Raw genomic sequence first — 18,900 nt, 5'->3', positions numbered from 1 at the left:
TACCAAAATCTAAAGAGGTAATTTAGATAGACTTAAAGTTTCATCATTTCAGCTTATTGTCTTTGCTGTCAAATTTGCAACAGATGTAATGTCTTTTTTGATCTCCAATAAACCTAGGTAAAGCAGAAAGGTTATAGTTCAGAAACCAACAAGCTTAAGGCAGCTTCAATACCAGATATCAATTCAGTACTAGCTATTTGCCAGATCATGAGGACCTGAAATACATTTAGGCCAATTTTCTCAAGAGTAGGAAGTATTTAATTGATAAGTGCTTCTGTTTCAGTTAAATGGAGCTCATTTACAGTCAACTCATCACTTTATATCAATTTCCTTATACCTGAAAAAGGTCCAGATCTTGAGAATGCACCTGAAAGGGGTGCATTTGGGAAACACATTTGCGTTTCCCATAGCCGGAACACTTTCACACAAAACAAATGGCCTCTTTTGAGGCCAATACTGGCCAGCAAAATACCAATGACAAGGACTGAGTGGGGACTAAATTTAAAAAGCTAAAATGGCAAAAGGAATTAAAATTTGGGAACGCCTCCCTAGAAAAACAGCGAGTGTCGGGATTTGTGCTTCATTTATACCAAAGTTGGAAAAGTAAGATTTAAGCCCAGGCCAGTTTTTACTTTATGGATATTAGGTAAACATGCACATAGGTTCCATAGTGGATTTAAGCACTTTGCTGGTGGAAAGAAGCCTGGTGTTACAGTTTTCATGGACTTTCAAAAGCTGTTCACATTTGTAAAAATGCACTGCTCTTACACACTCATCCTCTGAGTCAAAATTAAAATTTCAGTATATTTGACAAAACCTAGTACACAGAGCTACAGAATTTTTTGCACATCTAATTCCTCTACTTATTCAGAAGCTTCTTAGAACCTTGAAATAGATCCCCTGCCTGAGGGCCAGTCCTCTCCTGTTTTTCAAATGAGGACCTTTTCTGACCACCTTGACCTCTTCCCTCATTTAACATGTCTTCCCAGAAAGTACATACATTATTCTGCTTTGGTCATTGTGCCTAATTTGGGTTGTTTCTGTTCCTTCTTTTTTTGTTGTTTTTTCATGTTAAAATGATGCAGAATGTATCAAAGTTGTGGGATGATGTGGTCGAAGTGATTTAATTCTTCCTTTTAAAACAATTGTTTTTCATTTTGGCAACATACCAAACCAAAAGAGAATAACCAATTTACTTAAAAAAAAAATAGACAGTTAAGACAAAGGATACTAAGCCAAGGAAAGGTGATACAAGTAATGCATTTAGAGGTCTACGTCCAGACCAACGCTCAGAGCTGCCTCTATTTTCAGTCTCTGTTCTCACCCCTGCTCTCCCTCTCCCTTCCCTCAAAGATTAAGCCCACCTGCTTCCCTGAAGTCTTACATCAACCACTCCTCCCCCTACCCAGGGCAGAGAAACCCATCTACTTTACGGTCACCCTCTGTTTCCATCCCATATGCTATTTTCTCCTGATTTTTATTTTTATGAGGCAAACAATCCATACTCATGAAAATAATTATAAAATGAAAAGTTGCGAGTGGTTTAGCAACTTCTTCACAGCCAGCTCTGTGATTTTCATGAGGATTTAAGGCCCAGTTTAGTTTCACATGTACAGTTTTTGGGCTGTCCCTTTCATGGTTCAATTTTAAGCAGTGTCTCCCGTCATAGATTAGGGGGTAAAGATTTAGAAGGAACTAACATGTGACCTCTCAGTGAATCAGTTGACAAGACTTAGGAAGTCTTTTTAATTTACATTATTAACCTCACATTTTGAAGTTGTCTAAATTGGCTGAAAATAAGTTTTCTTGGTACCTTTTTGGTTTATCCTTGCAAACGTTTGTCGTATTTTCTCGTGGTCATTTCCAGTGATGGGCCTGTGTGTGTGTTGTGTGTAATTGTGCACATGTACAAGCTTAAATAATGTGCCGACAGCACTGTTTCCAAGTTGGTTTTCATTAGGCCGTTTCCTCCTGGGCTAGGGCTGTGCTAATCCTGACACGCTGCCAGGAGAAAACCTCGTGGATTCCACACGGAACCGTGATAACAGCATCCGTGACCTGCCGTCTCAAGCACAGAATGGGAACCCCAGAGCTAGGAAATGTAGTGGTATATTTTAATGAACTGCTACCCCTGCTAAAGAGGCTTCTTTCACTTTTGTGCTCTACAGAAAGACCAAGCAGGGTAGGAGGGACAAAGCTTTGACTAACTGCTTCCTAACACCGAAGGTGGCCAACAGGACAGAGACCGTCACAGATCTAGGCAGGTGTGAGGGACAGTGGCGGAGAAGTGCCCGCTCCCCCTGTGTGCCCTTTCTTGCCTCCAAAGGCCAATCAAGTGATCCTGGGAAAGAAATACGCCCGGGTTGAGGAGGGTGTTTCTGAAAGAAAAAGCTATTAAGACATTAAAGCAGGGTGAAGCGTTGGCAGGATGAAAGTAACTAAGTAACCTGACTCAGACCCCTCAAAAGCTTCTAGCAGCTTGATGACAATTATAGGATTTATTTCAGCCAGGATAATGTCTGCGGTACATCATTTGAAGACAATATTACTTCATGTTGCTACAAATTGTATGTATAGTGTGTATGTGTTGTGGGTGTGTATATAAATAATATATGATATATATGAGAGATTTAGTGACTTTTGATACGGGTTTGGTGCAGGTGAATGTATTGCTGAGCCAAATGAGGCACACATCGAGTGAGTAGTTTGAGTCCAGGGCATTCAATACTTTTGCTGATTTCTGTATACGTATAGTGCCTGTCCCACATGGTATTGTTGGTGTCATGTCAAATCCAGAACTCACAAAGCAGAGCCAGCAATGTTTTATTTGTAGACAATCAACTTAAACCTATAAATTATTACTGGCAGACGATTATAATTCTGAATCCCTAACACTAACAAAAGGAAACCCAGAGCATCTTGATAAGAAGTTTTTTGTTTTTGTTTTGTTCCTGGAAGTCAATAGAACAAGTTGTATGGTTATATTAGTTTCAAGATACTTAATTTGGTGACCTTATTATTTCAGAAAAAAATTTGTATGTATTCTATTTGTGGGAAGCTAAAATAATGGTTTGAGATTTTTACCAAATATGGAGAGTAGTTATTTATGAAAAACAAAGAAATGTCTATTTTTGTTTCTTTGTTCCAAATTAATGTAGATAAATGTTAATGTACATTAAAGCAATGGTAAAGCAAATAAAAAGATGCTGTACAAGTATTTTTCTCCTCATGCTTTTATGGAGAGACGCACTGCTTTCTCAAGAGTATCTAAAGGAGATACGTGGATTCTAACTTCATGATCAGACTCCTCAGATTTACTTAAAATATAAGCAGCAATGTTTTTATTGATAATAAAGTCAAGCAAGTTCCAATCACCAGAAGCAGAACTAATGAAAACATGTTTTACTTGAATATACTTCATAGGTCCTCCTGCTGATCCTGTGATTGATTCACTTGAAGAAATGAAGGGAAATACACATAAGAACAGACGTTGCCTGAGATGGTGTTCTATTTTATCAACCCTCCATCTATACTCTATACTGAAGCAATTTGGGTAAAATTAGTGCTGTTCTGTGTGTCTGGTTGGCAGTCAGGAACTCCCCAGACTTTATCATTCAGCAGTTAGATCCACAACATGGTATTATATACAAATCAAGGAGCCTAGATAAGAGGATATATAGCTCTCCCTCTATATTTGTGGGGAATTGGTTCCAGGAGTCTCCCTCTCCCCACCCCCCACCCAATACCAAAATCCATGGATGCTCAAGTCCCTTATATAAAATGGTATATAAGTGCACTATGTGCGTATAACCTATGCACAATCCTCCCATCTTCCCCCGCATCCTCCCGTATACTTTAAATCATGTCTAGATCACTTATAACACCTAATACAAATCCTAAGTAAGTACTTGTAAATATAATGCAAACGGTTGGTGGTGTGTAGCAAATTCAAGTTTTGCTTTTTGGAACTTTCAAAAATTTTTTTCCCTAAATAATTTCAATCCACGTTTGGTCGAATCCGCTGATGCAGAACCTGAGAATACACAGGGCCTAATCAACAGTAAGTTAATTTAGAGTTGGCACTTCCCTGACAAACTGGACAGATGCTTAGTAAACCAGAAATAATTACTTTAGTGTCAAAGTGAGTACTGTGAGCATTATTAGATTGGTACCTATTAGGACATTTGAGAGAATGGAAAATACAGCAGTTGAGCTGGATCCTGGTGGAAGATCCACTGGGCCTTATCCATACAGGTCTCTGTAGTTGGCACATCTTCCCAATGCTTTCTCATTGCTCGTTTCCCCCCAGTGGAAAAGGGGGGGCACTGTTGGACTTAGGAGGTTGGAGAAATAGATAATGCTTCTTTTAGTGATTTAGGTACAGAGCTCTTTCATTTGTCATGCCCAACAGAATGAGAGGTGGCAGAATGGTTCTGTGCATAGAATCGAGAGCTATACTGACTAGGGATTCAAATCCCAGCCCCATCGTTTATGGGCTGTGTGATCCTTGACAAATTACTTAACTTCTTAGTACTTCATTTGTGTACTTCATCTTAATACTTTCTCATCTGTGAAAGGGGGATAATGATAGGACTTATATTTTAGGGTTGAGAGGACCTAAAGATTAAATCAGGCTAAGGTAAGTAAAACAAGGAGGAAGCACCCATTCAGGAATAGAATGGAAAGAGAACTGAAAGACTAGTTTTCAAATTTATATCTGCATAAGAATCATCTGGGGTTCCTATTAGAAAGGTAGATTCCCAGCCTTCGGCTCCAGAAATTAATTCCAAGAAGTGGGCCTTTTTGTTTTGTTTGCTTGTTTCAGTAAACTTTGAGAATTATTTTAGGTTTACAGAAACGTTGCAAAGATAGATCCATTTTATCCTAATATTAACATGTTATCATAGCACATTTGTTAAACTAAGAAGTCAACATTAATACCTTACTGTTAACTCCGGGCTTCATTTGGATTTCACCAGATTTCCACTAATGTTCTTTATCTGTTCCAGGATTCCACATTGCATTTAGAGAAGCTTCATTTCTTACAGGCACTTTCAGCCCATGAGAGGCAGGTGGTCTGGGGGCCACATCTTGCGAAACACTAGGACACGTAAAGGACTGAGGAAGGTCAAATTGCCCCATCCTCATGTTGGGAAGATGAATGCAGTTTTGAAGCAGAAGGGAATAAACTGGGGGTGGGGGGGTGGATATAGAAGTTTGATTTTAAGAGTTGGGATGGAATCTCCTCCATTAGATGAGAGGGGTTACCTTAAGAAGTGAGGCATTGGACTTCCCTGGTGGTCCACTGGTTTCCACGCTTCCACTGCAGGGGACACGGGTTCAATCTCTGCTCAGGGAACTAAGATCCCACATGCTGCATGGCACAGCCAAAAGAAAAAAGAAAGAAAGGTGTCTGTTCCTAATGCTTGGAAGGGGGGGTTGCTGCCTAGCCTGAGACACATCTAGGGTTGTGGGCAGGTCAGGGGAGTGCAGCAAATTGGGAACAACTATTGATACTTCGGGGGAACACAGGAGGGCCCAAGTCATTGATTAAAGGGGATTCTTATTATTATATTTCCTGGAACCTGGTGATGTTTTGGAAATGGGTCATGGTCGTAACCGACATCAAGCATTGCCACATTGGACACTAGCAGAAAGGCAAAAGGTGAAGCTGATGTGACCTTGTTGGGAGAGGGCAGTGGGAGGTGGACAAAACACGGAAGCTCTGCCTTTGAACGAGTCAGTTCCCACAGTGAGGAGATACAGGGCCCACCATCTGGGGAGCTAGAAGTAAAGGTTAGTAGAATTGAGAATGGTAAGATGAAGGAATAGTTGTTTTAAGAAAAAGCTAGCAGAATAATTTGAGGTCTTGAAGTAGATAATCAACACATTCTTGAGGACCTTAGGTTCTGAGGCTGTCATTGAATTTGTCTAAACACATTCAACTTACTTAGCTCCCTTCACAGCAGTTACAACAATCACCTAACTTGTTCCTGTTTTTAAAGAACAGGAACTGCTTTTCATTTAACTCTGGATTCCTCTTAATTTCTATAGTTTCACTTTTCCTAGTTCTTTCTGCACCCTAGAGATCCTAAACCGTAAACTGGTATACTTAAAATCTGTTTCACATTAAATAGACTAGTGGAAATTGCCTCAGAAACCAAACAGACTGCACCTGCGTACAAGGGACCAGGCTTCGCTGAAGCACTTCTAGATCTTTTGTATTCTTGCTGGCACAGAGTCAGGCTGGACAGGTTGGTAAGTGGCAAACAGTTAAGATTTTAGGTGATCTACTCTAACTTGAGAGTTGCTGGGTATAATCTACAGATTCTGCATAGAAACCGGCACTTACCTGGGAGAGCCTCTGCCAGCTGTCGAGTGCTTTACCAAGTAGCTCTCTACTCAGGAATGTGGCTTCTGGGTGAGGGAACAGTGTAGTCATTTTACATGTGCTTAGAGAGAAGGCTTGGATGATGAAAGATTTTAGCTAACCTACATGCTGTAGGGAAACATTTCCCAAAACACCACATAACCTGAATACAGAGCGAATTGTTTTCCAGTAAATACTGGCTTCAGCATTTTTTCCCCAAAATCAAGGAATGGTATATTTTATAGAACGGGAAAACTAAACTGAGAAATGAAACAAACTGTTCTAAAACTAGGAATTAGAGCTGTTGGATTTCAATAATGAGCATACAGGGTACACGAGGAGTAAATGTGAAAGAACTGTGTCATGATGGAATCTGATACAGGATGGAAAAATTCCTTAGCCATAAACACTGGGCCCTAATAAGCAGTTGTCTTAGGGTGAACCATGTGAATTTAACGTACAAAAATGGCAATTTCATTTGGTTCAAACATACATTTCAAACCTTTGTCTTTTCCTTGTAAAGAATAAAGTTCAGCTCACAGTATACCAGAGTTAAAGTTGCACTGATGTCAGTATTCCAACAGAAAAACAAAAACAAAACAAAATTTGAGTTGAGGGAGTCAGATATTCTTTTATTATAGTCTTACTACTTTAGGGAACAAACCCTCCCTAGGTATAAAATCATGAAAAAACTGCCGTAGTTGCCACCCAACTAGTAACTAGTTTCCATGCCCCACCATATTTGTCAGAGAACCTACTTTCAGTGATGTTTAAATTTTTACCTTAAGTTGACTCAATTTCCCATTTATCAAAATGGCTGTATTGCCTCAGAATTAAAGCTGAAAGAGAAGAGCAATATTCTAGCAACTTATTCTTGAAGCTACAGTTGTGTCCAATGTTCCTACCCACTTTTTTTTAACCTTCGACCACTCAAGATATGTCAGCATTTCTGTTTAGCAACTGGCATATTACGTGATGCGAACTATCAGTGATTTGTGATAGATTTTTTTTCCCTTCTGTACTGAATCAGACCATTTCTCCCAATCAACAACTGATCCACAGGGCAAGAATAAGGATGCAGATGCAGAGAATGGACTGGAAGACATGGGGTTGGGGGGGTGGGGGGGCGAAAGGGAAGCTGGGACAAAGTGAGAGAGTAGCATAGACATATATACACTACCAACTGTAAAACAGGTAAATAGTGGGAAGCTGCTGTGTAACAAAGGGAGATCAGATCAACTCGATGATGGGTGATGCCTTAGAGGACCAGGACAGGGAGAGCAGGAGGGAGTTGCCGGAGGGACGAGATATATGTATAAATACAGCTTATTCACTTTGGTGTACCTCAAAAGCTGGTACAAGATTGTAAAGCAATTATATTCCAATAAAGGGCTTAAAGAAAACAACTTATCAAGAACAAAGTTAAAGAATTGACCTTAGGAGTGAATTCAGGTGGATGAAAACACAGCAATACTATCATGACTAATGGAATATTGCTCAAGCGCAGTGGCTAGAGCCTTAAAGAACCTTACAGAGAGCTGGTATATTTCTAACGGAAAGGTAAGTGGAAATAGCATTTTAAAGTAATATTATGTGGCTTATTTAAAAGTCACCCTCTTTACAGCAACCACAATTCTACTACTTCCTGTTCTTCCATCTTCTTTTCTGTTCCATTGCTTGAAATCCTCAAATAACTCACGTTCTGATTCTACAGTATTCCTGTAATTCTTTTCTCTCTGTATTCTACCTACTTTTACTTCTACCTGCTTCTCCCTCTTGGCACAAAAACAATTGAAAATGCCATCTAATGCACTCTGCCACTGAGCACTGTAGCCAGTGATTTTCAGTGTTCTACATTACCTTCAGGTTGAAAACAGCATAAGCCAAAGAAATAAATGACTACATCTGAACTAAAGGCAAGGATCAAAACAACTTACGAATGGTTAGTTTGAAAGTGCTTTAGAGCCAACTATCAGAGCTGACTGAAAACATCTGAGTTAGGCAGAGTCGTAATGTTATGTGAATAGTGAGAAGTGTTACAAGCACAGTAGCCAATATATTTTAATTAAAATAGAGTTTATTAGCTTTTCTTTTAATATAAACACGAGGAAGAAAAACCACATAAGTTGTAGTATTGTTTTCAAAATAAAACTGCAATCAATACTTGAGTTTCCAAGCTCCAAACTCCATAAACAATATTTTTTGAGGTGGTAGATTGTAATATTTTATATACCATTATTTATCATTTAGGTCTCTGTCCTTTAAAAATGATGGAACCTGAAGCACTCAATATAATGCGAAGCCTTGCTATAAACAAAGAAAGTATTCCTGGCCCAGAAATGCTTTGTTTACAGGCAAAATTCCTAGGGCTGTATTTGAGAAGATAGGCAGAAAAAGATTTCACATAGTTGAGAACACTAATCTTTTTCTTTCTTTTTTTTTTTTTTTTTTTAATATTTCAAGTTTAGGTGACATCACTACCAATCTCCTAAAAGATTGATTACTGGACCTCCCTGCCTTTTAAAGCCTGAGGTAAGGGTTCCTAAGGTTTGTATGTTTCCTCTTAAAAATAGTAGAACTTGAAGTGAGACACCTACAGCCAGGTTATTAACACACAGGATAGAAAAGCTGTTTCACAGCACTTACTTTCCTATCACTACTATTAGGGTCCAATTCCTTTCAATTTATTACATGTGTATTAACACTGTTGTTCATAATTCCTTTACCAAATCTAGAAGAAGAAAAAAAAATTTTAGGTGATCAAGCAGGTTAACAGCCTAGCCTTGCAAAGGATTATTTTAAAAAGAGGAGGGGCAGGTCTGTGAAGATATAAAGTATCCCCTGAAGTCTTAGTGCAATTTTAAGCTTTGATACTTGTAGAGGTATAAATGCTACAGACTTACAAAACATCATTTGAAAGTTTAATTGAATTTCTTCTAAACTCATTTAAGTTTTGTAAATTTTAAATACTAAGCTCTTAATTTTAATTTTTTGTTTCAGCCCATTGTTTGCTATCTTCAAGAGGGGCTGAAACAAAAAATTAAAATTAAAAGCTTAATGTTTAAAATTTACAAAACTAAATGAGTTCAGAAGAAATCCAAGTAAACTTTTAAATGATGTGTTGCCAGTCTGTAGCATTTATACTTCTGCAACAGTGTTCTGCAGTGTCAAGCACACTTATATTAAAGCTTAAAATTGCACTAAGACTTTTGGGACACCTTCTATCTTATTACCTGCTTGCTAATTACTGGACCGCCATGCTGGCTGGAATTAGGAAAATATCCTTTAATACAAGTATTTAACAAAGAGGAAAATCATCAGAAAATGAGAAGCACCATTACAGTCAAAAAGAAATGCAGCATAGACTCAACAGAAGTAGATGATAACATACTTTCTCTGCTTATGATCCCAAACACACTGATAACGCTAATAAGTGGTGCTTGCAAAGAATTTGAATGACAAGTGTTATTCAGCAGCTTTTTGGTTTAAATCGATTGCCAATAATGACTAGCAGCTTCAATGATGTAGTAGGGAGGAAGAATCCTTCAAACCCAACAATGCTACAACAGTCTGTTCCTAAGTGGCTTTATGAGTTGTTAGGAGGCCCATGTTTTAATGGTAATACTGCATTGATTCTAAAGGAATATGCAGCAACATGGGGGAGTGGGGCAAGAAAAGCAGGGAAAACGTAAATGTTATATAGTTAGTGTCTTTAAAGTTTAAAAATTTAAACTGCTAATTAAAAAACCTCACATCGTTCAGAGCTATTGGCCTACAGAGTAAGCAAACAACTGTGTGTGGGTTGGGAGCTTTTAGCTTTGGAGTGGTTTTTGTAACTCTGTTTACATTGAAAAGGACAGAAGAGTGTGTTGCATTGACAAGGTCCCGTTCTTTCCTATGAGCATATATAATCCTCGCTGTCCATGAGTCTCTTGAATTCAATGTCTTTCTTTTAGGTGAAAATAGTAACTTTGCTGGTTTCTGAAAAGGAGAGGTGATATTTCTCCAGTCCTTGTTGCAAGGGGTTTCTGACGTTAAAACCCCTCACTTCTTCCTTAAGAGAGGATGGCGTTGGAGTGCTGAACACCGATGAAATGATCAGCACCGAAAGACCTTCTAACAGCAGTTCTGCACAAGTCTTTGTATTTGTCGTCACACAATCTGGAAATGGCCTAGGAAAGTCACACAGAACACAGGTACGATTAGGGGAAAAAAAAGTTCCAACCTTTAAAAAAAAAAGGCATCACTGATAAGCCACACATGGACATTCTTTTAGATAGTTCATAGTTACTGCTACTTCGGAGAGATGATATCTACACTAACGGCCAATTCCCTAAGGTTATATCCTTTAAGGGCTATGATTAGATTGCTGGGGTAAAGGGGAACTGAAGAGTTATTGAAAAATTGGGTTCCCAAAGATAGGCTCCTAATAGCAGTATCATCTGTTACCTACACACCTGATCCTTAAACATAATGAACATACACTTGGGCTGAATCAGTGTTTACTCAGTTATTCAACTTCTATTCAATCTTCATCAGTAATTACATACTCTGAGAAAATTTTAATGAGGTAGGTGTGTGCTGAAGGCAGGAGAGGTCTCATGATTGAAGCACTGATAGGTGCTATTTCACTTGCATGTAAATGATGGTAGAAAAACATCTTACTCTAAAGTAGCACCGAGGTACCACAGAGAGTTTCAATTTTAAATGTGTTCATTTCAGTTGTGAATTTTGCTGTATGCCCACCAAAAATCATAAGCCATAAATTACTTTGTCCCATGTACATTACCATTTCTATTAAAAACTTAAGTACTTTCTACATCCAGTATCTGAACCCACATTATACATTCCAAGTATAGGTCTCTCAGGTTAGCCACTGATGCTTTGTCTAATAAACTCATGGGACTGAACTGTGATACACACACACACACAAACTGCAAGCTGAGTAAAAGACAGTTAAGAGTGCTAAGTAGATTATGTATATACCTATGATTAGGGATAAAACTGTAAGAAATTTTTCATGTATGGTTATATGTAAGTGTAGAGGTTCAGGTGGAAAACCACTAAGAACAGATTAAATCTAATTGAAAATATGCTGAATTATGGTTAAAGAAGAGAGAATATCTCTGTTTTTTTTTTCTAAATAATGTGAGATCCCTGTATAAACCATAGGAAATATGATGCCAGGGTTAATAAGGTCTTCAAACTGTTAAATTTAACAGCTTTCCATTTTCCGAATCACTGCTCAATACAATTTGGCCACAGACGCTGGCTCTGGTGGCTGACAGAAAACCCCAGTGAGCGCTCCTCACCTCTAGGTTCTGCGCCCGCTCTTTGCTGAGAGGAACGAACAGAAAGCTCAGGTTGTCGTCATCCGCTAAGGAGCGCGGGTCAAAGTAGTATTTGACATAAACACTGGCAGGAACATTAATATTAAACTGAAGCAGCTCCAGAAAGTGCCTTTCCATCTCAGTCCTGGGGGAGGAGAAGACAAAACCAACACAGGACAATTTTAGTCAACTGGGCTATTTTCAAAAATACCATTCTGAGCTACGAGGATGGCTCTAAATACTGTTTTGAAACAAATAATGGCTACCCAGCTGGATTAATACACTAATGTTCAAACAAAGTACAGCTATCTGTGGTCCTTTCTGCATCCCAGCACTTTGAGTTTGGGACAAGGGGGAAGAGGTTACGGTCCTTTTATGCTCTCGTGCTGCTGACTCGGGGGCTTATTCTTCGGAGTTCCATGAGTGCAGCTGTACGATTCACGCTCCACGCTCACTCACAAGGCCCCGCTACAGTGATCAGATGAAAGGAAGGATGTATGCTGTTTATTAGCTCTGAAGAACCTGCAGACATTTTCACCGGGCCGGTAATAGGAAGGGGCTTGTTGAAGTAGCTACGCGCCAACAAAAGGAGTGGGCACATCACCACGGCAACAATTAGATCCATGGAGAGCCGCTGCTATTATCTCTGAGGGGGGGAAACTCTTGAGGCAACAAGGATTCATCGCAAATAAATAAATAAATAAATAAACAAGCTACATTCCATGAGAAAGGGAATCCCTTCCCCCTGCTCCAGTGCATGGGGCTGTGTCAAAGGCCCTAATGCAAGTTTCTGTTCACCTTAACCTTCCTAGGGTGAGAAGCTGTCACTATGACAGGACAGGATGTACTTTCTCAGCTTTAGAAGGCAGTAAGCTTAAAGATAGCTGTCTTGGCTGGACTAAACCCACTTTATGATATGACCTCTGACAGAGCAGCCCCGGATGCTCAGCCCCGCAGCCCCCTGCCTGGACAGAACGCGCACATGCCCGCAGAGGGCGAATTCAGTGAAGTGGGAAAGCAGAGTGCTGGCAGCAAGCCTTTGCTACAGAACCATATATAGCCATTTGCTTGCCAAATGTTTAAGTAAATAAACATAAAATTAGAGTAAATCTTACCATTTTCACAGCAATCACTAAATGTAGAGAGCTAATTATATAAGAATGGTAAACACAAATATGAGAGTGGCTTATTTTACAATATATTTGGTCTCTGGGTTTTAAACTGTTAACATCTTATCTATTGGATAAGTCAATCAATGCTTGATGTTCTCCTGTATGGAGAGCAGAGTATGGGCAGAAATGAGGTTTCTCATTTGTTGAACTTTAAACCTAACTGAACCTACTTCCAAAATAATCTCCTGTTCTTATGTCCATAAGTCTATAGAAATGTAAATCAGATAATGTTTCGATAATCAGCTAATCAGGACTTCATTTACTACAGGAATAAATGTGCTTCACTATCCCTTCTATATTTTCTCCACGAATACATTTTAATTGTCTGGAAATACAGTACTTCATAGGCTTAACATGTCTATTAATAGAGCCTTAATCGCTGAAGAAAAGCATTATGCCTACAGAATATGCACCTTGTGTTTTTTGTTGTTTTTTAAATGGCTAGATGGCTGAAGAGCAGACCATTTAAAGGCACAGAAAATTTTCTGAACAGCAGCTGCTCACTTTAACGTAGTCTTTTGAAGGGAAATATACTTTAATAAGACACATAAATGTTAGAAAGTTTTAAAGAAAAGCTGTTAGACACCAATTTTTCAATTTAGACTCAAAGTGAGACCATTACAAACAGTAGTCAACAGCAGAGGGATGAAACAAATGTGTATTCAACACTTTGTGGTAATGCTTTCCAATTTCCAAAGATCATCAACAAAAGCAGCCTATTATACACATAACTCCGGGTGATTCTCCATTCTACACAGAGAAGCGCTGCTTAAAATGTTTCTTCCTGCAGCTAGACACTGCCACCAAGGCTCCTGGGCTCACATCTATGAACACCCACACATTGTCCTGCATGTTCTCTGATGTTATAACTGGAACCTGAGCGCCGGTCAGCTTAGTGGCAGGTTCTCAGAAAATTTCAGCTGCCATCATGGCAGGGTTGGTGTTTATGATTACAAATTTTCCTTCCTTCAAGGGACCAGTTTAAAGACTGATGATACCGATGGTCAAAGTCACTTTAGTTTTTGCAACTTCCAAAAGTACTTCTATTCATTTCAAAGCCATTATCCGCCATCACACGGTTTACTACGATGGCTACCAGCAACATCCCCATGACTACTTAGTTTACATTATCACCAACGTGGACATTTTCACCAAAAGCCACTTTGACAGCTACCATCCCAACAAGCACTGGTCCCTTCACTTCGTCACAAGTTTCCTCGCTTCTGTTTTAAATATGCACTTTGGTAATTCTGAATTATCTAGAGTAAGGTACAAAGGTACAAAAGCAAACTCTGGCCACTGCCTGCCATGATCTTGATCGGCCTTTTCTGTTCAATATAATCCAGACGTGTCCTTTCACATTTTGCTACATGCCACCCACAAAGACATTTTCACTGTCAGGTGAGCACTTCAAGAGTCTGCTAGAAATACCTCTCTGGCTCATCCTGCCTCCCACCCTTGGGGCCCTTCACCGCAGATAGGTTGGAAGCCTGGTGTTTCATGCCCATGTCAGCATGCCATCTGTGAGGAGCACCTGCCTAGTTAACTCAAGGTCCCACAAAGTGCTGCTGTGGTTGCTGAGTGCCCTGGGTGAGGCCTGGGTGATGCTTCCTGGTCTGAGAGATCAGAGTTTCCTAACTCAGCAGACCTATTTCTAAACATGGGCAATACTCCTAAATAGGGGAGGAGACAGGAACACAGGGATCTGAAACCTTTATATGTGGCTATCTGTACATGATGGTTTCTATAACAACAAAACCTCAGATAAAAAGGAGGAAAAAGACCAGCAAAAGCAAATATACAATGTGTGACTCAGGCTGAAGTTATAACCTCACAGTAGTCTAGAGCCCTGAGACCTTAATGGTGGCCACTTACTTCAGAGGCCAGACGTGTGCCCCTTAAAAATGGTCTGAACCTGGTAGACAACTTTAAGAAAGCCGTGAAGTTATTTACTATACCATGTTTTTCTGTAGTGAGCTTGTAAAATGTCTGGAAAAAACCACTGGAAAAATAATTTCAATTTATCAAGCAGAATATTACAGCAATAACACATCAAGACCTACCAATTAATGATGGGAAATAAATACGAATTGTTATACTACAGCTAGACAGGAAGAAGTCTGTAGTTTTATGCCTATTTCAGCTCTTTGCACAATATAACCTTTCTTAAAATGTAACATTTCTTAAAATGTAAACTTTATGGGAGCAAATGAGGTATTGGAAAATAGAAAGTTCACCATAACCTTACAAACTCACATGTCCTCAACTGTAATGTCCTTGAAGACCTGGCAGTCGTCCACATTCCATACAGCCGGATGGTCCCAAACCTTGGAGGTAAGAAGAGTGGCTCCCAAAACAATTCTTTTCCAGTTAGTGGGGCAAAGGTCGATCTCAGCATAAGTTAAAAGCCTTTCTAAGTAAACCTGCAAAAAGTAGAGCACTGATCTTTGATTTTAGTTCAGTTGAAGTGCTGTGAGAAGAATTGTTAGGAATGACAGATTTCATCTGTTTCTGACATGCCTTTTATTCTTTGGTTCTACAGACTTTGCTTGGCCAGCCAAGGCCAGAAGCCAAGTCATAGCTGTAGGTCAGGTATTTCTGTTGGTCTGATATTTCTACTCTGCCCATGTGAATTTCCAACCCAATTTTGGTCATAGGAATGAATGGACAAAGGGCATTCGAAAGACAGGCATTGTGTTATTACCTTCCCACTTGTAAAGGGCAGCACATACAGCCCAGCATGGATTTCAACCACTCAGTAAATGCCTGAGTGCCTGCATGTGCAATGTACCTACCATACTTGGTGGTGGTTACATGGCACTTTTACATAACGCTTGAGTATGTAAAACTCTGGTAAGACTGAGCACGTCTTTATCTCCTCTTCAGAGTAACGAGTCCTTTTACGGCATGAACTTGAAGATAAAAACTGGTGGTCAAGAGAGCCTCCCAGTGGCTGCTGTGTGGCACAGCAGGACAGGCAGTACAGAGGGGCTTTATAACTGTTGAGCATTCCCATATTCAATACCTTTTTAAGGAACGCACATGCATACAAAGGATAGTCTTTTTCATATCCCCTATTTTTCACATCTCCATTATCATTTAATAATTGACTTTTGTCTTACATAATCTGCAGCTTATTCAATTCATTTGGTTTTAAGGTGGAAAGAGCTGCCCGTGTTTGCATCCCTGAGGCCCCTCTAAACCTGCCAGGCAGTGTGTGAGTGAATGTCACGATTTCTTTTACATGTATCAAATGTCTATTCTACAAAGAAATGGACAAAGTTAACAGCTGAGTAAAGATGAGAGAGGGAAGCTGTGACTTGTGGTTACCTCTGCAGAAGAGTGTATATGCCATTTGACAAAAAGAAAAATTCCCATTTTAAAGAGTATGTTTAACTATCTGAAGGTTATCAGATTGACAGCTCAGATTTGCCGTTGCTCTCCAAACTCAACTGTGTTTTCAAACATGGATATTGAGATTATATGTGTATGTTCTGAGTGAAATTCTGCTCGCATTCCCCAGAGAACTCAGCACTCTCCAGTACTCTAAGAATGAATCTCCCTAACAAGGTTCAATTCTCTACGGGACTAATTAGAGGCACTTAAAACGACATTGGCAACCTCTCCACTTCCTCTCACCTGTACTGGCAAACCTGGTATGTGCCGACACTCATTTATACCACTTGCCCTCCTGTCTCAGTGGGAGTGAGATTTCTTTCTTTTCACTAAAGCCAACTCTTCTATGAATGAAGTGGATCCCATCTCACTTCTGCAGAATACTGTTCCCACAACTAACCTCTTTTTGAACAATTTCTCCCTCTCTGTCAGAGATTTCCTCCACTGTGAACACTTACCTGTTCCCAGCCTATGCCCCACGACCCCTAGCATCTGTCCTCAGGAAACGCCCTGACGCTGGCTCCTCACTGCCTCCTCTCCTTAGCCCACTGTCGTCCGTCCCCTGCCGCCGTGGCTCTACTGAAACTACTCTTGCCACGGTCACTGGTGTCTTCACAGGGCTCTTCATCCCAATGCTCCCCAGCCCAGGCCTTCCCTCACAACTGAAAGACACTGCCACACGCCTAGCTGCTGGGACCAAAAACCTCCATTTGAGTTCTCTTGCTCCAATCTGTTTGAGATTCTTGTTGTCTCTACCTTCCCTGGTAACCAGACCACTTTTCTCTTCTACTGGGTTGGCCAAGAAGTTCGTCTGGGTTTTTCCCTACGATGTTATGGAAAAACCCAAATCAACTTTTTGGCCAACCCAACATTTGTCACTTCTGACTTGTGTTACTGCTGCTGCCTCCGGACTTCTCTGCCTCCACTCTGACTCTCAACAGACTATAGTCTCTTCTCCCCAGAGCAGGCAGGAGAGCCTCTTCAATTAAGTATACTTCATGTGCCTGCTCAAGATCTGCCAGAGTTTTCCCATCAAACAAATAACTTCTTGGCGTGGCCTGTACGTTACAAGGCCCTGTGCAGTATGGCACTGTCCTGCGACCTCATCACCTATGCTCTTTCCCTCATTCCCCACTCTGATCACAACGGCCACCTTGCTGTTCCTTGAACACACGGGACACGTTCCTGTCTCAGAGCCTTGCCCTTGTCCCCTCTGCCTGTAACGCCAGCACTCCTGCTCTTCCTCGGTTAGGCCAGGGCCCAGGTTCAAACGTTACCTCTTTAAAGAGGCTCTTCCTGATCTTTCCAGTAAGCCCCTCCAATCACTTTATTCCTTTACCTTGCTTTCTCTTCCTGATTTTTACAACTACTTGAAATATTCATTTTTAAAAATACTCATTAAAAAAGATACTTATACTTTGCTGTATACCTGAAATGAACACTACATTGTAAATCAACTATACTCTAATAAAAATTAAAACAAAAACACCAACAATTAAACTCAAAAAACCTGAGCAGGACTTCCCTGGTGACACAGTGGTTAAGATCCACCTGCCAATGCAGGGGACATGGGTTTGATCCCTAGTCTGGGAGGATCCCACATGCTGCAGGGCAGCTAAGCCCGTGAGCCACAACTACTAAGCCTGAGCTCTAGAGCCCACAAGCCACAACTATGGAGCCCACATGCTGCAACCACTGAAACCCGTGCACCTAGAGCCCATGCTCCTGCAACAGGAGAAGCCACTGCAATGAGAAGCCTGCACACCACAACAAAGAGGAGCCCCCCGGCTCACCGCAATGAGAGAAAGCCCGCACACAGCAACAAAGACCCAACGCAGCCAAAAAAATAAATACAATTTAAAAATTAAAAACAAACACAGAAACTTATGTCTTCCACACTTGCTCCATAAAGGCAAGACTTTTATTCAACCTGTTCTCTCCTCCATCCCCAGCACTTAGAATAGGGACAGAGTAGGTATTAGGGGGTATTTATGACATGAGCAACTCCCTGGCAGCAACTAGCACTTGGACCACACTCTCCTTCCCGAACCTCTCCTGGCATCTCTTATGATTCCCTCCTGGGTCTCCTACCACTCTAGCCACTCCTTTGGGGACTTGCCCTTAAGTGCTATCCGTCCCTACAGATCTTCTACCCACTTTTTATTTTACATCCTTTCTCTGCATTTGAACAGCTATACATAATGCCCTCCCTCTAGCTCAGATTCATGCTCCAGTCCCATACACTCAAATGATTACTAGACATCGCCACTCTGCTGTCTCACAGGTACATCACACTCAACATGTCTACAAAGAAATGCCCCTCTTCCAGCCCCAGATGCTCTCCTCCCTGCATTTCCTGGCTCTCCACATGCAAGCGCCACTGCTGCCTCTCTCAAGCATGCGCTAAGCACTCCAAGTGGCCTGGAGCTCCAAGGAAAGGCCTGTGTCTGATCCAGTGTCCACTGAGGGGTCTCTTTTCAAAAGGACAAGCCTCCTCTGCTAGATTCTGCCTGGACAGAAGCGGGCAGCGGCCTAACTATTCCTTCCCTCCGGACCATGCCGCTGACTTTCCCGTACAGGTGTGCTATAGGGAGGAGTAAGTAAAACGATCCCAACTACCTCTCACTTGAAT

The 18,900-nt window shown here is 40.6% G+C and overlaps 1 pseudogene; it reads right to left on the bottom strand.

The window, feature by feature from the left end:
- Positions 1-9,499: 9,499 nt before the first annotated feature.
- Positions 9,500-18,900, bottom strand: part of LOC130845402 (cyclin-Y-like protein 1) — a 39,451-nt pseudogene continuing 30,050 nt past the window's right edge.

The sequence above is a fragment of the Hippopotamus amphibius genome, chromosome 2, assembly GCF_030028045.1.
Source record: "Hippopotamus amphibius kiboko isolate mHipAmp2 chromosome 2, mHipAmp2.hap2, whole genome shotgun sequence".
NCBI lineage: Eukaryota > Metazoa > Chordata > Mammalia > Artiodactyla > Hippopotamidae > Hippopotamus > Hippopotamus amphibius.
Note: the sequence above shows the minus strand (reverse complement) of the source record. Positions and strands in the feature narration are given on the sequence as shown.